This window comes from Pongo abelii, chromosome 14 (assembly GCF_028885655.2).
Source record: "Pongo abelii isolate AG06213 chromosome 14, NHGRI_mPonAbe1-v2.0_pri, whole genome shotgun sequence".
NCBI classification, from domain to species: Eukaryota; Metazoa; Chordata; class Mammalia; order Primates; family Hominidae; genus Pongo; species Pongo abelii.
Genome location: NC_071999.2, coordinates 28,285,248 through 28,309,618, shown reverse-complemented (window position 1 = coordinate 28,309,618; position 24,371 = coordinate 28,285,248). Strand labels below are relative to the sequence as shown.

The 24,371-nt window shown below is 37.3% G+C and overlaps 1 protein-coding gene across 1 annotated transcript in view; it reads right to left on the bottom strand.

Annotated features, from left to right (window-relative positions):
• Positions 1-24,371, bottom strand: part of LOC103889448 (phosphatidylinositol 3,4,5-trisphosphate 3-phosphatase TPTE2-like) — a 151,078-nt gene that overhangs the window by 121,571 nt on the left and 5,136 nt on the right. Inside the window, exons 2-8 of the transcript XR_010136662.1 lie at positions 23,892-24,001; positions 13,338-13,428; positions 10,844-10,872; positions 10,677-10,749; positions 8,996-9,175; positions 6,244-6,301; positions 2,422-2,591 (exon numbers count right to left, since the gene is read on the bottom strand). The gene's annotated coding sequence lies outside the window, so the exon portion shown is untranslated. The remainder of the gene's footprint in view (positions 1-2,421; positions 2,592-6,243; positions 6,302-8,995; positions 9,176-10,676; positions 10,750-10,843; positions 10,873-13,337; positions 13,429-23,891; positions 24,002-24,371) is intronic.

Sequence of the window (24,371 nt, the reverse complement as noted above, 5' to 3'; positions counted from 1 at the left end):
ACCTGTAATCCCAGCTACTGAGGAGGCTGAGGCAGGAGAATCACTTGAATCCAGGAGGTGGAGGTTGCAGTGCGGTGAGATTGTGTCACTGCATTCCAGCCTGGGCAACAAGAGCAAAACTCCGTCTCAACAAAAAAGGCCAATTTATGTACTTATTTACTTATAAAATTTGGCTTTTTGGAATATCACTCTTAGGATTTGCATAACAAATAGTGTGTGTATAAATTTACTTATTTTTATTTTATTTATAAGAACAACTCACTCTTAGCAGATAGGGCCATGAACACGTCCTTATAACATAATAGGTACAGACAAGACTGTTTAAATCATGACCACTTTACTCCTATAGCAAGTAGGTAGAGCAGGAATTCCTACAGAGGGAAATTGTTCCTCCAGTTCTTGCTAGCTCAGACTTCCTCCCATGCCGAATCATTGCTATGGCTCCTCCTTAAGTCTGCATGATTATCTGTCCATCTCAGTCCCCAAAAGAAAGAACAGACTTTGAATCTCAGAGACAATTAGTGGCCACAAGTCCCTGAACTGCTACTTGGCTTTCTCAATAAAAACTCAGACTTGGCCAGGCATGGTGGCTCACACCTGTAATCCCAGCACTTTGGGAGGCCGAGGTGGGCGGAGCACCTGAGGTCAGGAGTTCAAGACCAGCCTGGCCAAAATGGCGAAACTCCGTCTCTACTAAAAATAAAAAGATTAGCCCGGTGTGGTGGCATGTGCGTATAGTCCCAGCTACTCAGGAGGTTGAGGCAGGAGAATCACTTGAACTAGGGAGGCAGAGGTTGCAGTGAGCCGAGATCGTGCCACTGTACTCCAGCCCCTGGGTGACACAGCAAGAGTCTGTCTCAAAATAATTAATTAATTAATTAATTAAAACTTGTTCTTGTAACCCAAGGCAACCGATAGGCTCATTTATGCTTTGGCCTCCAGTGACAATGAGTTCTAGATGACAAGTCTCAAAGAGAAGAGCCCCTCTCATTGTCTGGGCCCCTGCCCTAAGCCTGCAGACTCAGGTTTGGTTCTCATTGATAATCACTGCCATTCACCATTGGTGATTAATTCAATCATCACTCTGGAGATTCCAAGGACTTTAGGAACTGTGTGTCAGGAACTAAGGACAAGGACCAAATATTTATTTTTTATTATATCGTAATATTAATAGCCAAAAATTTCATCACCCTTTATTGAATACTCTCATCTTTTACCACTGAGTTCTGATGTCATGTCTGTCATTTATATTTCCATATATTATTTGTGCACTTTCTAGGCTCTCTTTCATTTCATTAGCTTATACATCTATCTCTGCACCAATACCACACTGTTTAACTTAACTTTTTAATAATTATTTAAATCTGGTAGAATAAGTTTACCACTTCGACGCTTTGTTTTTAAACATATGCTCTTCCTCATGAATTGTAAGATTAGCTTGTTCAGTATTGTAAAAAATCCTCTTGAATTTTTATTGGAATTGCATCAAATTTATGGATTAATTTTGGGAGAACTGACATCTTTATGATTCCACAGCAATTATGTCCTGGGACTAGATAGCTGTAGTCCCAGCTACCCAGGAGGCTGAGGCAGGAGAATGGCGTGAACCCGGAAGGCAGAGCTTGCAGTGAGCTGAGAGTGCGCCACTGCACTCCAGCCTGGGCAACAGAGACAGACTCCGTGTCAAAAAATAAATAAATAAATAAATAAACAAATAAATAAATAAATAAATAAATAATAAAAAAATAAAATAAAAACATTTACTGACACTTTGGGAGGCTGAGGAAGGTGGATCATGAGGTCAGGAGTTCAAGACCAGTCTGGCCAAATGATGAAACCCCGTCTCTACTAAAAATACAAAAAAATTAGCTGGGCGTGGTGGTGGGCGCCTGTAATCCCAGCTACTCGGGAGGCTGAGGCAGAGAATTGCTTGAACCCAGGAGGCGGAGGTTGCAGTGAGCTGAGATCGCGCCACTGCACTCCAGCCAGGGTGACAGAGCGAGACTCTCTCTCAAAAAAAAAAAAAAAAAAAAAATTTACTGAAAACTCTGTGTTCATACATATTGGACTTTGTCCCCATCAAACATAAGGAGTCCACACAGGAAAAGAACACCATCATAAAATTCTTGAACATTAGAATGCTGGTAAATGATGAATGCAAATTAAAAGCACAGAAAAATAACTGTAATTAGCATATGTATTTGCTATATACTGAGGTACCACAGCATGCCACGGACAGTAATCCTAATTCTTGGACTACTTAAAAACTATCTCTAATAAATCAACATATGATGTCACAAAATTTTCTTCTTCATTGGATGCCAAAACAAATGATACCAAATTATATTAAGTGTGAAGTTATCCTTGATGCAGAAGTGTACATTACTGAATATAATCAAAATAATGTTTATGATACATTACCACTGCTCCATTATCTGGCATCATTGGAGTTCCCATATTTGCGGCTCCTTCTGGTCCCATGGCAGGACCAGGACCCATTGGTGGGCCAGGTATAATTGCTCTGTTGTTCATATTCATACCCATCATTGGAGGAGGACCTTGGTTACCAGCAGGTGCTGGGTTAAACGCATCTATGTAAAACAATCTATACTTAGAGCTGTCCTATCTTAGTTTAGTAAACATTTAAAATTTAACAATATTTATGCAATCTATATACCAAGACCGTTATTAAAATTATTTTCATTCCTTGAGAATGCAATATGCATTATCTAATCTCTAATAGGGCATTACCTACACTCTAGAATTAGAATTTTCATCCCCAAGCCAAACGTACATAAAATCAACGAGGAGACTATCAATTATTTTAGGGCATTTAAGACTGTAACAGTTGGCAAGCTTTGAGACATCACTATTATTTGTTATAGTTGGCTTTTAAACCAAATAATCCCTAACAATGGGGACTACATTTTACCAGTTTAAATGAGTAACAAAGGATTAGCACTTACAAAACCACTTAATTTTTTTAAGCCATGGCTAAAAATATTAGCATATAAATTATGCTAAGTTGCCAGAGAGGAAATCATTTCCTGCAATATATACATAAAGATGATTATAACTAGCCTCTTATCTTAGTTTTTTTTTCCTCCTTGAGTTTATGGAATACCTTGCTAAATTACAAGAGGTACTCTTTTTTTAACTTTTTATATTGAAATATGGAATCTAAACAAAAAAATTGAAATGACTTATAACAAAACTTATTTTTAAAAGCTACCTCAACCAAATGCAGATAAAATATATAGCTATCTGGATCTTTCTGACAAGCTTAAATTCCGTAAATGGGGACAATCTGATATATTTCAAGTTTTTTCATTAAAAAAATCCACCTACCTCGTATTAATTTTAATAGTGTCTGTGCTCTAATACTACATATATGATGATCTCAAATACAACACATTTTTAGGTATTTTCTTTGAAAATTTTTTTCCCTTTTAAGTGGTAGCACTTGTTTATCATTAAAAATTCGTAACAAAGCCATTCTAATTTAGGGTTTTCTTCTAGTATTTCATTACATAGGTCAATTTTCTGACAAAAAGAACTCAATTTCTCAAAGATACATTATAATGCAGCTGAAATCTCTACATGGCTGAGTCCCTACCAGCCCCTGCATCATACTTCTGCTCTTCGAATCCAATCCCCAGGAACCTAGCAACTTCGTGGGAAGGAATTGTTTCCTTCACCCCAAATGCTCTTGCCAATAAATATATTTTATCCAAGAATATTTTCACTCCCTCAGTATAGCCCTAAATAGCTATTTTAATAATTTCTACAATCTAGAAATGAAGAGAGTACAAGAACAATATCTAAGAGGGGTCTTACCTCAACTATCCCCCAAGAAACAAATTAAGTTTCTTTTTCCTCTCTTTCTCTTTAATAGAATGTAATTTTACAATGGTGGCTTTGGAAAATAACTATACATCTATGGGTATAAAAAAATCAAAAATAATATTTTCAACTAACAGCAGTTAACTTAGAACCTTACTTTTAGTACTCACATCTTTCACCACATAGCTATAAATAAATTTAAAGATCTAAGAAATGTCAGCATTATCTGGTTACTAGAAACGTAGCATTATAATGTAGGTTTCACTTGGTTATACACACTAGTGATACACCAGAAAATCTGCTGCCACTTTCCATCAATGTAACTTGATTAGCTATGACAGTTTTAACTCCCCAACAACCCAACTGGATGATAATGATTAATAGCTCTACAAAACAAGTATGATGAAGTCTCACATTGGATAAAGACGGAAGAGAAAATTAGATAAACTGGACTTTAGGAGAGTAAGTGCTAAAATGTAAATAGGTCCTCTGGTGAATAAAATGTCACAAAAATTTTTAATTCTCCTCAATTCCTAACTAAATAAGGACTCTAAAGGCATATTCTTATATTTCTTCTCATAAAATTGCAGAGTATCTCTATACCATCAGAAACGGTTTTAAGTTTTATACTATTTTAAAGTTTAGCTTTGATGTTAATGTCACTCTAATAATTATAATGGCCTATTAAACTGCCTATAATCTATAATAATCTTATTCCTAAAATCCTTAAAATTACATGGATTATATTAAATACCATCCCAAAATTTACTCTAAAAAAGACATAAATATTGGACCACTTGGACATCATTATACTCAACTATGCTTCATAGTTTGGAATGTAGACACTCTTGGTTCATTAATTATTTCACATATCCACTGTAGTAATTTCACAATTAAGTTCTTTATGGGCAAGGGCCATGTTTCTTGCTTCCTGCATATACCAGAGATATTCACTAACTAATTGTTGGTAAAAAGTGACCAAGTAAACAGCAATATATGACTCTACATCATCTGATTAGTAGTCCTGAAAAACTGGCAACAGAAGTTTAAGAAAAAAAGCTGATCATGGAAAATGTTCATTCCACACATGACTTGTTTTAAGTTTCATTTGATAGACTATACATGCTAAGAACATACTTGATTTTGTAAATGGGTGTGCATGTTAAGAATATTGTTTGCCATGGTAGTGTAATCTTTAAAACAATATGCACATTTAAGTTATATAAAGATTTTTAGCTTCATAACACCTTTTGTGGGACAATTTAAGGTGGGACAGCTTTTGTGGGACGATTAATTTAATAAAATTTAATTCCGTATCCAACTTTTAAATGTATGACATTTCAAATTTCAAATTTAGTAAGGCCTACAATATGCCACACTTGTTTTTCCTTCAGGTTATTTACTTGGCATTATTTCCCTCGCAACTTGGCTATACGAGCAAATCCAAACTAAAGTTGCTAATATACTTTCTTAAAAGCTTAGTCAACTCTAAAACATGCATTGGCAACACGCATGTAATTCGCTTGACGAGTCATAGTCTACAAAGACTGAGTGCACTTCTGTGCACAATACTGTAGGTTAAAGGAAAAAAGTTCAATATTCATTAAAGTGAAGGAAAACAGCTTCAAAGTTACACAAAGAGCTAGTTTAAGATAGAAATCTATAAAATGCTCTCTAAAAGCCTAAAAACACAACTCAGAAACTATCAATTTCCAACTCAGAAACTATCAATTTCCAGTGTTCAATTAGGACAGGTGAGGTGGCTCACACCTGTAATATCAGCACTTTGGGAAGCTAACGCCAGCAAACTGCTTGAGCCCAGGAGCTCAAGATTAGCCTGGGCAACATGGTGAAATCCTGTCTCTACTAAAAATACAAAAAATAAGCCGGGTATGGTGGCGCGTGCCTGTAGTCCCAGCTACTTGGTAAGATGGAAGGATCTCTTGAGCCCTGGAAGTCGAGGTTTCAGGGAGCAGAGATTGCACCACTGTACTCCAGCATGCACAACAGAGTGAGGTCTTGCCAAAAAAAAAAAAAAAGCCAATTAGAAGGCATAAATTTGATTTTAAAACTGCAGAAACAGAGCTGTATTACACCATGCAATGACTAAACTCCTTTCAGGCTGTATTACAACCTGGTTTATATGTTTCTTTCATTAAGCTTATGAATGTATAACACCTCTTTTAGCCTTCAAACAAAAACAAAATGAGAATTTTCTTCCCAGGTATATATTTTTAATATAATTGTATTGCATTCCAGTTTAATGGATGTAAGAGATTTCACCTTTAGAAATGTTGGTTCCGTATTTTAGTTTCTTACTGATATGTAGATACCACAAACAGCGTATACAGTCCCCCCAAAAATGATAAGTTACAAAAGCCTTTTGCTTCAAATCCCTACCTCCGATGTTTATTGCTCCACGGGGACCCATATCACCCATTCTCATTTCCTGTTCTCTCTGTAAGTAAACAAAGTTGTCACAGTCAACCTATTGATCTTATGACTTTACATTTCCCATCTAAAATCAAAAAGAAAAGAGTGAATTGGGACATCATTTTCCATTAAAAATTTTGAAAAATTTCCATCATCATATACTTAATAGGAACACTGAAAAGAAACTTCAGTCTCTCAGGCTTAATATATACTACAAGTGCTTAATGCACCCCGTTTATACTGCAAGATTAGATTACCAATGAATCAGATTATATAAAATATACGACAGATTATTTTTAATGTTTTTATTCCAATAGATGAAAGACACATGCCTAGATTCAAGCAAAGGAAAATCTAGTAATAATAACCATCGGGCCCAATTATTTTCTCCTCCCATGTCACTGAAGTCTAAAAATAGAAATGACTGTTACCAAGTTCATATTGAAATGCATTCAAACATATAACACAAATAACTTTAGGGAATTATGCTAAAAATAAGGTTATAGGCAATCTTCATTGTCAAAATATTATAATTCATTCATGTATTTTTATTCATCTACTCAAGCATTATTTCATCCAGGGACTATAGATAGCCCATACAAGCAATTACTGAAAGCTGGACATAACATGGCTTTCTTTAACTGCACAGTAATTGTATTTGAAAACCTCAATAAAAGTATTACACAGTTAACTATAAAACAGAAATATTCAAAACATCTGAAATTTCATTACAGAAATTGCTTCCTAAAAACTCTTAATTTACCAACAATAGTGACAAAGAATTAATTCAATGAAATCTCTAAGTGAAATTACTCAAGATAACGTATGAAAATTGCAATTTTCCCTTTGGCTTGATGACCATTTCCAATCACAGAAAACTGTGTAATTAGTAATAGTGAATTTAAATGTTCTACATTATTTCAGCATTTTCTTTTTTTGAGACATAGAACCTAAATAGCATATGGTGATTCCTAGACAATCCTTAAAGCTTCTTTTGAGATAAACATGAGAGGTCTTTATCAATAAAGTATTTTGACTGTGACCTAAAAAAGAATATTGATTGTGGCCATTAAGATTGCATTCACTCAAACTCCAGTGTGGGTGACACAGTGACAGCCTGTCTTAAAAAAATTTTCAGCTGGGTGAGGTGGCTCAAGCCGCTAAATTTTGTATTTTTAGTAGAGATGGGGTTTCACCATGTTAACCAGGCTGATCTTGAACTCCTGACCTCAGGTGATCTGCCTGCCTCAGCATCCCAAAATGCTGGGATTACAGGCATAAGCCACCACGCCTGGTCCAGTAGTGCCATTCTTAACAACACATTATGCCTATGATCAATGATTTCCAGAATTACTGTAACTGTTTATACTTTACCAGTGTACATCCTGTTCTCGATATCAGAAATGTTTTCCTCTACTATTCTAACCATTTCTTTTTCATCACTCACATTGCTGTGTGAAGTATTCCTTGATTCTTGCTATCTTTCCTCAGATAAACAGGCGTCACTTTCCTTGGGGCTGCCTTAGTACTGCATTGATTTTCCTAGTGTATCTTTACCACCTGAAATGTACATTCTTTCTATGCATGTCTATCCCTTTTGTCCTAAACTGTATGGGACAATCTTTCAAATCATCTTTTCTTTTGTGTCATTTTTTTGAGACAAGGTCTTGCTCAGTAGCCCCAGGCTGGAGCACAGTGGTGCGATCTCAGCTAACTACAACCTCTGCCTCCCGGACTCTAGAGATTCTCCCACCTCAGCCTCTGAGTATCTGGGACCACACGCATGTGCTGCCATGCTCGGCTAATTTTGTATTTTTTCTAGAGACTGGGTTTTGCCATGTAAAAAATGAAATGAAACTATTGGGGTGCAAAAATATTTTATGATTTATTACTATATAGATCTGATCGTATACCTGATTAAAGACAATGAATTTAACTGGGACATAAAGTAGAACACATATTAGATGCAGTTATTCAACAGATTATGTGTCCTAGTAAAATTAAAATGTATTTTCACGTTCTTTTTAATGACACCACCTTCCTTCAAACTAGTATTCCTAGTAAATTGTTATTCATTAAAACAAGGTGATAAACTGTGTGAACACAGCCGAAAAGACACCATCTAGCAAATTCTCAAGGATACCCATTCATACTGGGAAAGACAATTCTATACTACATAAAGTCACAGAAGTTGTTAAAAATAACTTAATTTTGGGGTTTGGAAGGTGCTTTAGGGGCAACATTTTATGTAGTTACAACTGATACAAATTCAGAGCTATGAAAATAAAGCAAAGAAACCACATTGTGTTTGAGCAGGCAATCTTTACATCCTTGCCTACATTTCCCCCCCAGTCCCAAAGTTCTACATGTAATCCTTGGACTCACATTCAAGTTTATGTTAAATACTAGCCTAAACAAAATTACTCATCCTTCTCATTCTCTTTGTTATTTTTATGTTGCTTTGGTTAAAGAACACAAATGCCCTGCTGATAGGTCCTCTGTTTGGTTATAGCTTATATAAGGGGGGTGTAAACACAATACACACTTTGCCACAAAATGATTCTTTGAAAGTCACAACTATGGTATTATGAAGCCAAGCACAGCTACGCTGGGACTGAATTCTCCATGCTTCTTTATTACCTTCTTTGCTCTCTTTGTTTTCTAGTAGCTGTAACTCAACACAGGTCACGGAGAGTGTGATTCCAAAATAGAAACGCACCTGCAGTGGTCATCTTTTCTTGATCTATTAAGTTCATCTGTCCCAAGTCTGTGGATCCCAACACAGTGTTGGTCATTGGTGGAGATACAAATGGACGTAGACCACCAACTTTCAAATTCTCAGATCTTTCATGAATTTCATTACTGAAGGTCAAACTATTAAAATCCAAATCTGAAAAAGCTGAAAAGAAAGTTTTCATTATTAGAATGTAAATCATAATACAATTTGACTAACGTGGAGAAATTCCTTCTAAAACAGAAGCAGTCCCATGTCCTCCACTCCCCCAGAAACACACCACTCCTGCATGGCTTATTGTATTCTACATGTCCCGTACTTGCCATTCACTCACATAGGTTTTATTAACCATAATCTTTGACATTTTTATTTTTTAGTGTTACTTACTTTGATTCACTCAGCGATATTATATATTTTGTTTTCCATGAGAGCTTTGTTTATTAATAATAAAGATTCTTCAGGAATATGAACTTTCTTTTAATAACAAGACTTATGTTTAACCATTAGACACATGATGTGTCATAAGATCATGGGTGCTTAATGGGCCAGAGTTATAATGGCTATTGGAATGCATGGCGGTGCATGCTTATATTTTAAATTATTCAGCTTCAGTTTCTGATACAGTAAATATCAATAGATACAATCCACTTAAACAAAAGCTCTTTGGGGTATGCCATCATTTTTTAATGTTTTTATCTTTTTTTCACCACAAAAGAGAGTTGAATTAAATGTGGTACTTTCATAGCATGAAATACTATAGGAAATTTAAACTCAACTAGAACTACTTCTGAAAATAGCAATGGATCTCTTTGGACAAATCAATGGGTGTGAACAAAACATATCAACTGATCTCAAAACTATAACGCTGAGTAAGCAAAAGAAAGCTGCTGAATAATATATTTATAATGTACAATCATTTATATGATTGAAATTTTAGGACAGAAACACCAATTCTACATATGATTTATGACCATACACATATATGGTAAAATGTATGAAAAGTGCATTACAATGACAAACACCTAATTCAGGGTGTTGGTTACTTCTATGCAATAATTATCAATTACACAAAAAACCCTAAGCCTATAAAGTTTCAGAATCACTCTTTGAAATGAGTGTGTCTGCCAAATAGCCATGAAAAAAAGATTACTTTCCTCATTTTTGTACTCCAAGATATTCCCTGCACACACACACACACACACACACACACACATTAATCAAAACATCCAATTTGCTTCAGATAATCAGTCTAACACTAGGATGAAGTAACTAAACTTTATACAAAATTGACATGTTAGCAAGGAAAGCTTTCCTCTAGGTAAAGATCAGAATTCCGACAAGCATTTCTGACACGGGAAAAAATTGTAGTCTCATAATTCACCTCTGTGAAACCCAAATGAGTATAGGTATTCCCAACTGAGAACTTCAGCGTAGCAATACATAATAGAAGATACATCTAAGTTAGAGCTTACATTTTAAAAATTTATCTTATGCTTCTAAATATAATGCTTTTCAAACATAGATACCAACACTAATGTCTGCATTATATATATCAAATCTATCCATCAAATTTGAAAAAAAAGACAGGAATATGAAGACTGCTAGCATTTAAAATATTTTAATGTGCTTCTTTCCAGAGTTAAATTTGTATTGCAAAAATTTTTACCTGATGTGCATGCTTGTACATCTTTCATTCCGACTGCCTGGTTCGAAACATACTCTTTCATTTCAATCTTAGGCTGAAAGGGTTTTGAGACAAAATGATTAATAAGTAATATATATTTCATATACTATGTGGTTAATAATTAAAGATAAATATAGAAAAGTAATTACCTTCAAGTGATGATATTGCTCAAGAGAATCTGGAAGGCAAAATGGACATATAATCAATTATATATAAATATGATCAATCTAACCATACACTCAGAATTAGTATCAAGCTTAATCTTAGTGCTTCGCTTTAAAAATAATGAGTTTAGATTTAGGGGTGCATCTCTTTTGTCAGGACAACAACATAACAGAAATATCCTGAAGAAAACTAAGAAGATAGGTTGAATAAAACATGCAGTTAACATTTCAAAGGGAAGATTCTGATTCGAATATCTGTAACTGAGAGAAAAGTATGCACACAACCATGTGTACATGCTGAGGAGGAGAAAAATGATCTTTAACCAGAGGAGCAAATCATGACCCTGGGCAGATAAATGTCCAAGCTGATGGTAGAACGCTATAGTGTGTCTTTAATGTGACACATCAGAATCATTTATACCATTCTACTACAAGCATTTATCATGTCCTTCAACTGGTCCTAGAATGCAGAAAGCACACAGTTGTCATGACAGTTCATTTGAATGTTTAATTCATTTCTCATCAGAGAAAGTGTTCTGAAGTGATTGCTTTGGATCCACACTTACACAAAATAGTTCATAAAAATCTTCATTTTTTTTTCATACCTACTTGGGCTTACTGATAGGTCTACATTTCTTATATCCTCTAGTTTAGCCATCTTAAGTTTTTTGATCCACTCATGCAAGAAGGTATATAAAACATGTCTAAAAATAATGTGTAAGAAGCTTTCAACATTGAAATATTAATAAAAAATGCATTGCTACATAATTATTAGTTACTACTGACCTTTTATATACCAAAATGGGTGTAATATTTATGTAAAGTAATGCCTTTTGTATTTGAGGAATAAACTTTGTAATTTTTTTGTTTCTAAACTTAGTTTGGGTTGGCATATCATGTCATCCATGATAAACTTTTACAAAACAGTTATCCTATTTAAAAAACCGGCTGCCTTAAAGAAAAAGCAGCCAAAGCTCCTACATTTAACTTTACCTCAGTTGATTAACTCATATGGACAAAACATGCATCTTTGATGTCTGATAGTTACAGAGAGAAGAAATTAGTTCCTGTGGTTTACCCCCATTCTAGCACTCCCTCCTTCCAGTAATTCCTGGAACAGCAATCACCTAATCTTCCGTTTGAGTGCCAATATACTGCAGCCATCAGAAGTGAGAGCTCTCAAGTTTCCCTATTATGAAATCCAAAATGATCTAGCCAACTTCTTTCTTTCCTCCCTCCTCCTCTACTCACAATTCCTCTTCCTGTGCAAAAGTAATCTGTACATCTGTTGTCCTGATTCTGACCCTTCTGCCTTCTTTTGATGGACTATTCCCATGACTTCTCTTCTCTTCATTTAGCAGTGGGATCTTCCAGTGATGATTTCTATTTCTTCATCTCTTTCTCCTTCCCCTCTGGCCAGAGACACGCTCAGAAATAAAAGGAAAATCATGCTTTCCCTTAATCCTGTTATGTCTTGAGTGGTTATCCAAGGACTCTTCTTCCAGATTTCTCTAAAGGCACAGCTATACCCTTGCTACTCAGAGTGTGGTCCTAGGACAACAAGGGTCGGCATCACCTGAGATCTTATTAGAAATGCAGAATCGCAGACTTGTGGAATCAGAATGTGCACTTCTAACAAGGTCCTCAGCTGATTTGTTAAAATTTGGGAAGCTCTGATCTATACTCAGTGTGCTCCCACATTCCTTAACCTCAACTTGCCCTTTTGGAATCCAGCCTCAAGCTCCACCGTATCACATCCTCCAAATCTAAGCTGCATTACAAGTCGTAAGGTTCCTAATGAACTTTTTATCAGGCTATAGCTTCCTTGATCTCTCCATAACTAATCCTACCCTCTTCTTTCCAATGCTCTTCTTTTGGCCCCTAAGATACTGTCCCATGAATAAAAACATTTTATAGCACATTAAATTATAGACATGTAATTTATGCATGGCTGACCATGCGTTACATTCCTCTATCGCAGATAAAACATAGCTCTGCGTGGTCAGGTACCTCCATCCTTAATGCATTCCCAAAAGTAAGGAAAACAGCAAGAGTGGCAACATTTTGCTTGACTTCTCTGACAAGTTTCAGTACTGGAAGCTCACTTTATATTCTCCTCAAATAATTATCTTACTCTATCGCCCTTCATTGCATATATCTGTTTTTTTTCCCCTCATTTACTCCCTGTACTCTCTGCCTTTTCACTCTTCATTCCTTCATTTACTCTTTTCTTCTTCCTTATTTTCTGACTTTCCTCAGGTCTTAGAGTATCTTGAATTGGAACTAATGATTCAGCTCCTTTAGGCACTCTCAATTAAATCGGTTGCTAATGTCTTACAAAATATACCACATATCACTATTTCACTTCTCTTTTTTTTGACTATGCACTTAATACCTTATTTTCCTTGGCTACTAGAACATAACAGAGCTCATGTTTTTAAACATTCTGTCAAATTTTTAAATAAAATACAGTTCTTACCTTCTTGTTCCTTTATTGTAATTTTTCCTCTTTGACCATCAGCTCCAGTTAAGCGACTATCATATTTCTGTGGAACATTCTCAAAGGTAGTCTGTTGAAATTATAATGAATAATGAGTTTCAGTGAAAAAACAATGAATTTCTCAATATTTCCTAAACATGTTCTGAATTTCCTGATTTAAAAGCAATGAGACCTAGAAGGAAAGCATGTGTTGAAAACCAAAATATTTCAATAGAGAAACTCATACACGCTCTCCAGATCAAGCAAAACTTTTATCTCCATATGGCTATTGACACTGTAAACTGAACATAGAAAGCCAAAGGAAACACAGTGACAGACACAATATTAACTCTTGTGTATATTTCAACAAGGAACTAACTTCAAATACCTAACTCAACTTTGTGTTCACTACCAACAATAAGAGGGCATTTAAAAAAAATACACAATTGGTATAATACTTACAACATTCATATTTAAAATATTTCTAATTACATAAATGATCTTAGTGTTAAAATAAGATACTCGGCATGATAGGTAACTTCAGGGTATGTTATGTTGAGTGTAAGCAGAACATTGTCAAAGCTGCTTTATTTAGGTAAGGAAGGGCTTGGAAAAATCAAAATATTTTTGGCAAAATTTTTACTGACAGGAAAAATGGCAAAATAGTAAGAAGCCTTTTCTTTATGCCTTGTTTAAATAAAAGCAAGCAAATATTAGATATAGTATGCCATTCTTTCCCAATTAAGAAATAACTTCAAGAAAGTATAGCAAGAGTTAGTAAAAAGGGAAGGAGAAGAACATTTATTATGAAGCATCTAAACAGTCCCAGGCTCTTATTTACACATTCTCTTTTCTACACATTCTAATAATACACATGAGGACGAGGATGTTTACCATACTTCCTGCTTTTTGGATGTTGAGAACAAAATGAAAAACAGATGTGACCCATTGTTCTCTCTGTCCAGAATATCCTCCTTCTAGACTTTCACATGGCTCGCTGCTTCTTGTCCTCTAGTTGGCAGCTTAAATGTCACACTCAGAAAGATCTTCTCTGAGAACACAGTTCTACTCCCATTCCGGCCCCCATCCTAACTACGCACTTCTTCAATGTGCCGTAACCTAACATTCTCTGTTTTCTTTATAGGAAGCACTTATAGTGACTTAGAAGTGTTTGTTCTTTACTTGATTTTCTGCTCTTACTACTCTATCATAAGCCTCATCTTGTACATTCAGTGTCTCACTGCCTAGCACACAGTCAGTAGTCAAGAACAGAAATTCCTTCAAGGTCAAAAACACTTACAATCTCATCGGAAAGGTCTCAAGTGCCAAATCACTAGATTCCCTTAGGATATTCCCAGTCATAGTCTGCTGAAACTTAACATAAACCAAAGTAGAAATCGACATGCCTGTTCTAAATTTCTTTTTTTTTTTCGGCACTACTGCCATTTCATCATTCAGGTTTACAAAAAGAATCCTCAATATTTACTAAATCACTGAATCCCACCGTGATCATTTTGTCCCACATTTGTATACATACTTCACAGTTTACAAAGGGATTTCACATTTCTTCCCAAATTTGTTCATTAGACCTACTTAGGAGGTAATATTTATGAGTGTCATTCTTATGATGTTAACTACAGTAAGGTACATGGAGAAGTACAGATCTATATGGAGACTTTTGGTCATAGGACACCCTTAAAAATACTGATTAGAATTTATAATTTTTTTGTAAGTATTCTGTAATAAAGACTTCAATTTTCTTTCTACAAAATAAGACATTCATTCAGGTAAACATGGTCATCTACCACTATGTGAAAGCTGGAACATTATTACTACAGAGAGATAAAAGAGAAAAGAAATGTTTCATCAATATTCCACCAGGAGAAAGCATAGGAAATCAAAATTATAAAGAGTAATGTTCAACCTTTAAAGATATATTTAAAAGAGCGTAGGTTGGGGCTAAAAGAAAGCTTAAGAAATTTTCATGTAAAATCCAAATCTGAGCTTACAGTTAGAGAATATTAGAAAATATACTGTAATCTGCTTTCCTACTGATGACATATTTCTAATTTATTTCCTTCTTATTTATAACATATTTGCATAATTCATGTGCACTTATATCCTAAACTTTAATTTAAGCCATATTTTGGAAATGCAATAGATGTTATTATTAGATATCCTGTGCATGTTATACTACCTATAACATTCTATTATATAGAAATTTACTTGTCTGTTCATTTCTTCATGTTCAAAAATGATTAAAACGCTTCTTACATGCAAGACTTTAGGTACTTTAGGATACACAAGAATATGTTTCGTAACATTCAGTAGCTCACAGTAGTGCAGGACCTTTAAAATGATTATGTAAACAATGAAATACAAAAGCTTCTGAAATTTGAAACTTTAAACTATGATACAAAGATGGTCTGTGAATATTTTTTACAACTACAGGGCAAAAAGTGTTTGAAATTAAAGTATTACCACATGGTTATTAACAGTCTCTGCTTCTGGAGCTGGTTGTCACTTGAGGAAAAACATGTATGCTCAATTAGATGAAGAGTTTTAAATATATTCTTCATAGAATGGCTTAGGAAACACGTGGGAATCTCTTTGTAATACAGATTTTGAGACAGAAATTTTAAATTTCTGAATTTCCACATTAAAAGAAAAACTAGCGGGGTGGAGCCTGTGGGCGGCAAGCCACCCAGGTGCTGAGGCAAAAGACCGAGGACACGAGCTTTTCCAGTGTAATAAAATATAAAACAAGAATAGTTATACCAGATATAGATCTTAGATATGATTATATATGAATATCATTAATCATTAGTTGGTAGCAATTACTCTCTATGCCAATATTATAATAATCCTTGCTCTATAACTATAACCTAGGAAAAGCCAGGCCATACAGAGATAGGAGCTGAGGAGACATAGTGAGAAGTGACCAGAAGACAAGAGTGCGAGCCTTCTGTTATGCCCAGACAGGGCCACCAGAGGGCTCCTTGGTCTAGCGGTGACGCCAGCGTCTGGGAAGACGCCCGTTGCCAAGCAGACCATGGTCTAGCGGTAGGATTAGTGTCAAGGAAAAACACCCACTACTTAGCAGACCGGGAAAGGGAGTCTCCCTTCCCTGGGGGAGTTTAGAGAAGACTCTACTCCTCCACCTCTTGTGGAGGGCCTAACATTAGTCAGGCCCACCCGCAGTTATCTGGAAGCCTAACAGTCTCCCTGTGATGCTGTGCTTCATTGGTCATGCTCCTAGTTCGCCTTCATGTTCCATCTTGTACACCTGGCTCTGCCATTTAGTTAGCAGTAGCAAATTAGTGAAAGTACTAAAAGTCTCTGATAAGCAGAAATAATAAAGTAAACTGTTTCTCTCTGTCTCCTCTCTCTCTCTGCCTGGGCTGCCGGGCAGGGAAGGGCCCCCTGTCCAGTGGACACGTGATCCACATGACCTTACCTATCATTGGAGATGGCTCACACTCCTTATCCTGCCCCTTTGTCTTGTATCCAATAAATATCAGTGCAGGCTGGCATTCAGGGCCACTACTGGTCTCTGCGTCTTGGTGGTAGTGGTCCCCCGGGCCCCGCTGGCTTTTCTTTTATCTCTTTGTCTTGTGTCTTTATTTCTACGCTCTCTCGTCTCCACAAACGGGGAGAAACCCACCGACCCTGTGGGGCTAGACCCTACAGAGCTAAGATGGCCAAATAGGAACAGCTCCAGTCTACAGCTCCCAGCGTGAGCGACGCAGAAGATGGGTGATTTCTGCATTTCCAACTGAGGTACTGGGTTCATCTCACTGGGGAGTGTTGGAAAGTGGGTGCAGGACAGTGGGTGCAGTGCACCGAGCATGAGCCGAAGCAGGGTGAGGCATCGCCTCACCTGAGAAGTGCAAGGGGTCAGGGAATTCCCTTTCCTAGTCAAAGAAAGGGGTGACAGACGGCACCTGGAAAATCGGGTCACTCCCACCCGAATACTGCGCTTTTCCAGCGGTCTTAGCAAACAGCACACCAGGACATTATATCCTGCACCCGGCTTGGAGGGTCCTATGCCCACGGCGCCTTGCTCACTGCTAGCACAACAGTCTGAAATCAAACTGCAAGGTGGCAGCGAGGCTGGGGGAGAGGCGCCCGCCACTGCTGAGGCTTGAGTAGGTAAACAAAGCAGCTGGGAAGCTCGAACTGGGTGGAGCCCACCGCAGCTCACGGAGGCCTGCCTGCCTGCCTCTGTAGACTCCACCTCTGGGGGCATGGCATTGCCAAACAAAACGCAGCAGAATCCTCTGCAGACTTAAATGTCCCTGTCTGACAGCTTTGAAGAGAGTAGTGGTTCTCCCAGCATGCAGCTGGAGATCTGAGAATGGACAGACTGCCTCCTCAAGTGGGTCCCTGACCCCCGAGTAGCCTAACTGGGAGGCACCCCCCAGTAGGGGCAGACTGACACCTCACACGGCCGGGTACTCCTCTGAGACAAAACTTCTAGAGGAATGATCCGGCAGTAACATTTGCTGTTCACCAACATCCGCTGTTCTGCAGCCTCCGCTGCTGATACCCAGGCAAACAGGGTCTGGAGTGGACCTCTAGCAAACTCCAACAGACCTGCAGCTGAGGGTCCTGACTCTTAGAAGGAAAACTAACAACAGAAAGGACAGCCACACCAAAACCCCATCTGTACGTCACCATCATCAACGACCAAAGGTAGATAAAACCACAAAGATGGGGAAAAAACGGAGCAGAAAAACTGGAAGCTCTAAAAATCAGAGTGCCTCTCCTCCTCCAAAGGAACGCAGCTCCTCACCAGCAATGGAACAAAGCTGGATGGAGAATGACTTTGACGAGTTGAGAGAAGAAGGCTTCAGACAATCAAACTACTCCAAGCTAAAGGAAGAAGTTCGAATCCATGGCAAAGAAGTTAAAAACCTTGAAAAAAAATTGGACGAATGGCTAACTAGAATAACCAATGTAGAGAAGTCCTTAAAGGACCTGATGGAGCTGAAAACCAAGACACGAGAACTACTTGACGAATGCACAAGCCTCAGCAGCCAATTCGATCAACTGGAAGAAAGGATATCAGTGATGGAAGATCAAATGAATGAAATGAAGAGAGAAGGGAAGTTTAGAGAAAAAAGAATAAAAAGAAAGGAACAAAGCCTCCAAGAAATATGGGACTATGTGAAAAGACCAAATCTACATCTGATTGGTGGACTTGAAAGTGACGGGGAGAATGGAACCAAGTTGGAAAACACTCTGCAGGATATTATCCAGGAGAACTTCCCCAATCTCACAAGGCAGGCCAACATTCAAATTCAGGAAATACAGAGAACGCCACAAAGATGCTCCTCGAGGAGAGCAACTCCAAGACACATAATTGTCAGATTCACCAAAGTTGAAATGAAGGAAAAAATGTTAAGGGCAGCCAGAGAGAAAGGTCGGGTTACCCACAAAGGGAAGCCCATCAGACTAACAGTTGATCTCTTGGCAGAAACTCTACAAGCCAGAAGAGAGAGGGGGCCAATATTCAACATTCTTAAAGAAAAGAATTTTCAAGCCAGAATTTCATATCCAGCCAAACTAAGCTTCAGAAGTGAAGGAGAAATAAAATACTTTACAGACAAGCAAATGCTGAGAGATTTTGTCACCACCAGGCCTGCCCTAAAAGAGCTCCTGAAGGAAGCACTAAACATGGAAAGGAAAAACTGGTACCAGCCATTGCAAAAACATGCCAAATTGTAAAGCTCATTGAGGCTAGGAAGAAACTGCATCAACGAACGAGCAAAATAACCAGCTAACATCATAATGACACAATCAAATTCACACATAACAATATTAACCTTAAATGTAAATGGACTAAATGCTCCAATTAAAAGACACAGACTGGCAAATTGGATAAAGAGTCAAGACACATCAGTGTGCTGTATTCAGGAAACCCATCTCACGTGCAGAGACACACACAGGCTCAAAATAAAAGGATGGAGGAAGATCTACCAAGCAAATGGAAAACAGAAAAAGGCAGGGGTTGCCATCCTAGTCTCTGATAAAACAGACTTTAAACCAACAAAGATCAAAAGAGACAAAGAAGGCCATTACATGATGGTAAAGGGATCAATTAAACAAGAAGAGCTAACTATCCAAAATATATATGCAGCCAATACAGGAGCACTCAGATTCATAAAGCAAGTCCTTAGAGATCTACAAAGAGACTTAGATTCCCACACAATAATAATGGGAGAGTTTAACACCCCACTGTCAACATTAGACAGATCAACAAGACAGAAAGTTAACAAGGATACCCAGGAATTGAACTCAGCTCTAAACCAAGTGGACCTAATAGACATCTGACATCTACAGAACTCTCCACCCCAAATCAACAGAATATACATTCTTCTCAGCACCACACTGCACTTATTCCAAAATTGACCACATAGTTGGAAGTAATGCACTCCTCAGAAATTATAACAAACTGTCTCTCAGACCACAGTGCAATCAAACTAGAACTCAGGATTAAGAAACTCACTCAAAACCGCTCAATTACATGGAAACTGAACAACCTGCTCCTGAATGACTACTGGGTACACAACGAAATGAAGGCAGAAATAAAGATGTTCTTTGAAACCAACGAGAACAAAGACACAACATACCAGAATCTCTGGGACACATTCAAAGCAGTGTGTAGAGGGAAATTTATAGCACTAAATGCCCACAAGAGAAAGCAGGAAAGAACCAAAATTGACACCCTAACATCACAATTAAAAGAACTAGAGAAGCAAGAGCAAACACATTCAAAAGCTAGCAGAAGACAAGAAATAACTAAGATCAGAGCAGAACTGAAGGAAATAGAGACACAAAAAAGCCTTCAAAAAATTAATGAATCCAGGAGCTGGTTTTTTGAAAAGATCAACAAAATTAAGAGACCACTAGAAGACTAATAAAGAAGAAAAGAGAGAAGAATCAAATAGACGCAATAAAAAATGATAAAGGGGATATCACCACCGATCCCACAGAAATACAAACTACCATCAGAGAATGCTATAAACACCTCTACGCAAATAAACTAGAAAATCTAGAAGAAATGGATAAATTCCTCGACACATACACCCTCCCAAGACTAAACCAGGAAGAAGTTGAATCTCTGAATAGACCAATAACAGGCTCTGAAATGGAGGCAATAATTAATAGCTTACCAACCAAGAAAAGTCCAGGACCAGATGGATTCACAGCCGAATTCTACCAGAGGTACAAGGAGGAGCTGGTACCATTCCTTCTGAAACTGTTCCAATCAATAGAAAAAGAGGGAATCCTCCCTAACTCATTTTATGAGGCCAGCATCATCCTGATACCAAAGCCTGGCAGAGACACAGCAAAAAAAGAGAATTTTAGACCAATATCCCTGATGAACATCGATGCAAAAATCCTCAATAAAATACTGGCAAACAGAATCCAGCAGCACATCAAAAAGCTTATCCACCATGATCAAGTGGGCTTCATCCCTGGGATGGAAGGCTGGTCCAACATATGCAAATCAATAAACGTAATCCAGCATATAAACAGAATCAAAGACAAAACCATGTGATTATCTCAATTGATGCAGAAAAGGCCTTTGACAAAATTCAACAACACTTCATGCTAAAAACTCTCAATAAATTAGGTATTGATGGGACGTATCTCAAAATAATAAGAGCTATCTATGACAAACCCACAGCCAATATCATACTGAATGGGCAAAAACTGGAAGCATTCCCTTTGAAAACTGGCACAAGACAGGGATGCCCTCTCTCACCACTCCTATTCAACATAGTGTTGGAAGTTCTGGCCAGGGCAATCAGGCAGGAGAAGGAAATAAAGGGTATTCAATTAGGAAAAGAGGAAATCAAATTGTCCCTGTTTGCAGATGACATGATTGTGTATCTAGAAAACCCCATTGTCTCAGCCCAAAATCTCCTTAAGCTGATAGGCAACCTCAGCAAAGTCTCAGGATACAAAATGAATGTACAAAAATCACAAGCATTCTTATACACCAATAATAGACAAACAGAGAGCCAAATCATGAGTGAACTCCCATTCACAATTGCTTCAAAGAGAATAAAATACTTAGGAATCCAACTTACGAGGGATGTGAAGGACCTCTTCAAGGAGAACTACAAACCACTGCTCAATGAAGTAAAAGAGGATACAAACAAATGGAAGAACGTTCCATGCTCATGGGTAGGAAGAATTGATATCATGAAAATAGTCATACTGCCCAAGGTAATTTATAGATTCAATGCCATCCCCATCAAGCTACCAATGACTTTCTTCACAGAATTGGAAAAAACTACTTTAAAGTTCATATGGAATCGAAAAAGAGCCCACATTGCCAAGACAATCCTAAGCCAAAAGAACAAAGCTGGAGGCATCACGCTACCTGATTTCAAACTATACTACAAGGCTGTAGTAACCAAAACAGCATGGTACTGGTACCAAAACAGAGATATAGACCAATGGAACAGAACAGAGCCCTCAGAAATAATGTCACATATCTACAACCATCTGATCTTTGACAAACCTGAAAAAAACAAGAAATGGGGAAAGGATTCCCTATTTAATAAATGGTGCTGGGAAAACTGGCTAGCCATATGCAGAAAGCTGAAACTGGATCCCTTCCTTACACCTTATACAAAAATTAATTCAAGATGGATTAAAGACTTAAATGTTAGACCTAAAACCATAAAAACCCTAGAAGAAAACCTAGGCAATACCATTCAGGACATAGGCATGGGCAAGGACTTCATGTCTAAAACACCAAAAGCAATGGCAACAAAAGCCAAAATTGACTAATGGAATCTAATTAAACTAAAGAGCTTCTGCACAGCAAAAGAAACTACCATCAGAGTGAACAGGCAACCTACAGAATGGGAGAAAATTTTCACAACCTACTCATCTGACAAAGGGCTAATATCCAGAATCTACACTGAACTCAAACAAATTTACAAGAAAAAAACAACCCCATCAAAAAGTGGGCAAAGGATATGAACAGACACTTCTCAAAAGAAGACATTTATGCAGCCAAAAGACACATGAAAAAATGCTCATCATCACTGGCCATCAGAGAAATGCAAATCAAAACCACAATGAGGTAACATCTCACACCAGTTAGAATGGCGATCATTAAAAAGTCAGGAAACAACAGGTGCTGGAGAGGATGTGGAGAAATAGGAACACTTTTACACTGTTGGTGGGACTGTAAACTAGTTCAACCATTGTGGAAGTCAGTGTGGTGATTCCTTAGGGATCTAGAACTAGAAATACCATTTGACCCAGCCATTCCATTACTGGGTATATAGCCAGAGGATTATAAATCATGCTACTATAAAGACACATGCACACGTATGTTTATTTCGGCACTATTCACAATAGCAAAGACTTGGAACCAACCCAAATGTCCAAAAACGATAGACTGGATTAAGAAAGTGTGGCACATATACACCATGGAATATTATACAGCCATAAAACATGATGAGTTCATGTCCTTTGTAGGGACATGGATGAAGCTGGAAACCATCATTCTCAGCAAACTATCATAAGGACAAAAAACCAAACACCGCATGTTCTCACTCATAGGTGGGAATTGAACAATGAGAACACTTGGACACAGGAAGGGGAACATCACACTCTTGGGGCCTGTTGAGGGGTGGGGGTAGGGGGGAGGGATAGCATTTGGAGATATACCTAATGTTAAATGACGAATTACTGGGTGCAGCACACCAACATGGCACATGTATACATATGTAACTAACCTGCACGTTGTGCACATGTACCCTAAAACTTAAAGTATAATAAATATATATATATATATAAAAGAAAAACTAGAGGTGAGGTCTTCTTATGTTGCCCAGGCTGGTCTGGAGCTCCTGGACTCAAGTGATCCTACTGCCTCAGCCTTCCAAGGAGCTGGGACTGCAGGCATGTGCCAACATGCCCAGCTACATTTCCACAATGTTATTGGAGTCTAATTACAGAACCAAGGACCAAAGAGAGAAAAAGTTTCCTACTAAAAACTGTGTCATCCCACAATAAGCATCCAAGAAAGTAAAAGGAAACCATATGATATGTGCTTTACAGTTTTGGAACTGAAAGACACCAGGGACATTCTATGGTTACTATAATGAGTAATTGAACCCATTAAAAGTATTCAGGCACAAGGATTATAAAGATCACAATAGTATGACTGAAAAGTTCCTGTGAGAATACTCACCAAATAAACGCTGACCATATTTTAAGTTTCCTCTACTGTGGGAAAGCTTTTCCACATACAGTTTTCCTGTCACCATGTATTTCCCAGTTCATGCCATTTTTCAGCCCCCAATTCCTCTAAGTATTTAGCACCCTTTCCCATTTTCCAAAGAAAAAAAGTAAAGGCAATTCAAATAGTCATATTTCTATAATACGTTTTTTTTCTGACCAACTATTCCCCAAGACCATAAAACTATTATAGGTAGACCGCAGCCACAGTTGAAGAGTAAATACTATGCAAAACTAGATTCAGAGCAAGAAAATTTATTTCACAAAAGAGCACTTTACCTTGGTACTATTCAGAGTTCATCTTCTATTGCACTTTACCTTGGTACTATTCAAAGAGTTCATCATCTATTGAAAGCCATGAGTCACCAGAACTCTGTTCGTTGCACAGTCTAAAGAGAAAAACATACAAGAAAAATGAGTGAGTTCATTTCTCTTAAAAAAAAAAATTATTTGTTTTGTGTCTGGGTATCACCCCCCCAAACAAAAACAAAAACAAAAACAAAATCTGGGGAAAGGTCAGCTATCTATACAATAAATAATATTTCTTAATATAATTAAAATTGGCCTCTTTTTCAAAAAGATTTTAGTTACCTATTTCTGCCTCCACCTTTCCCAACCTATGAAATGTTCGATGAAGACTCACCGTTAGTTCCTTAACAAATAGTGACCGGCAATATATTGGCAGAGCCTGAGAATAATTTGTCTTCAGAAGTGTCTGTCCTGAAGGCTGAATTCAATATCCAATTAACGAGTGACGTA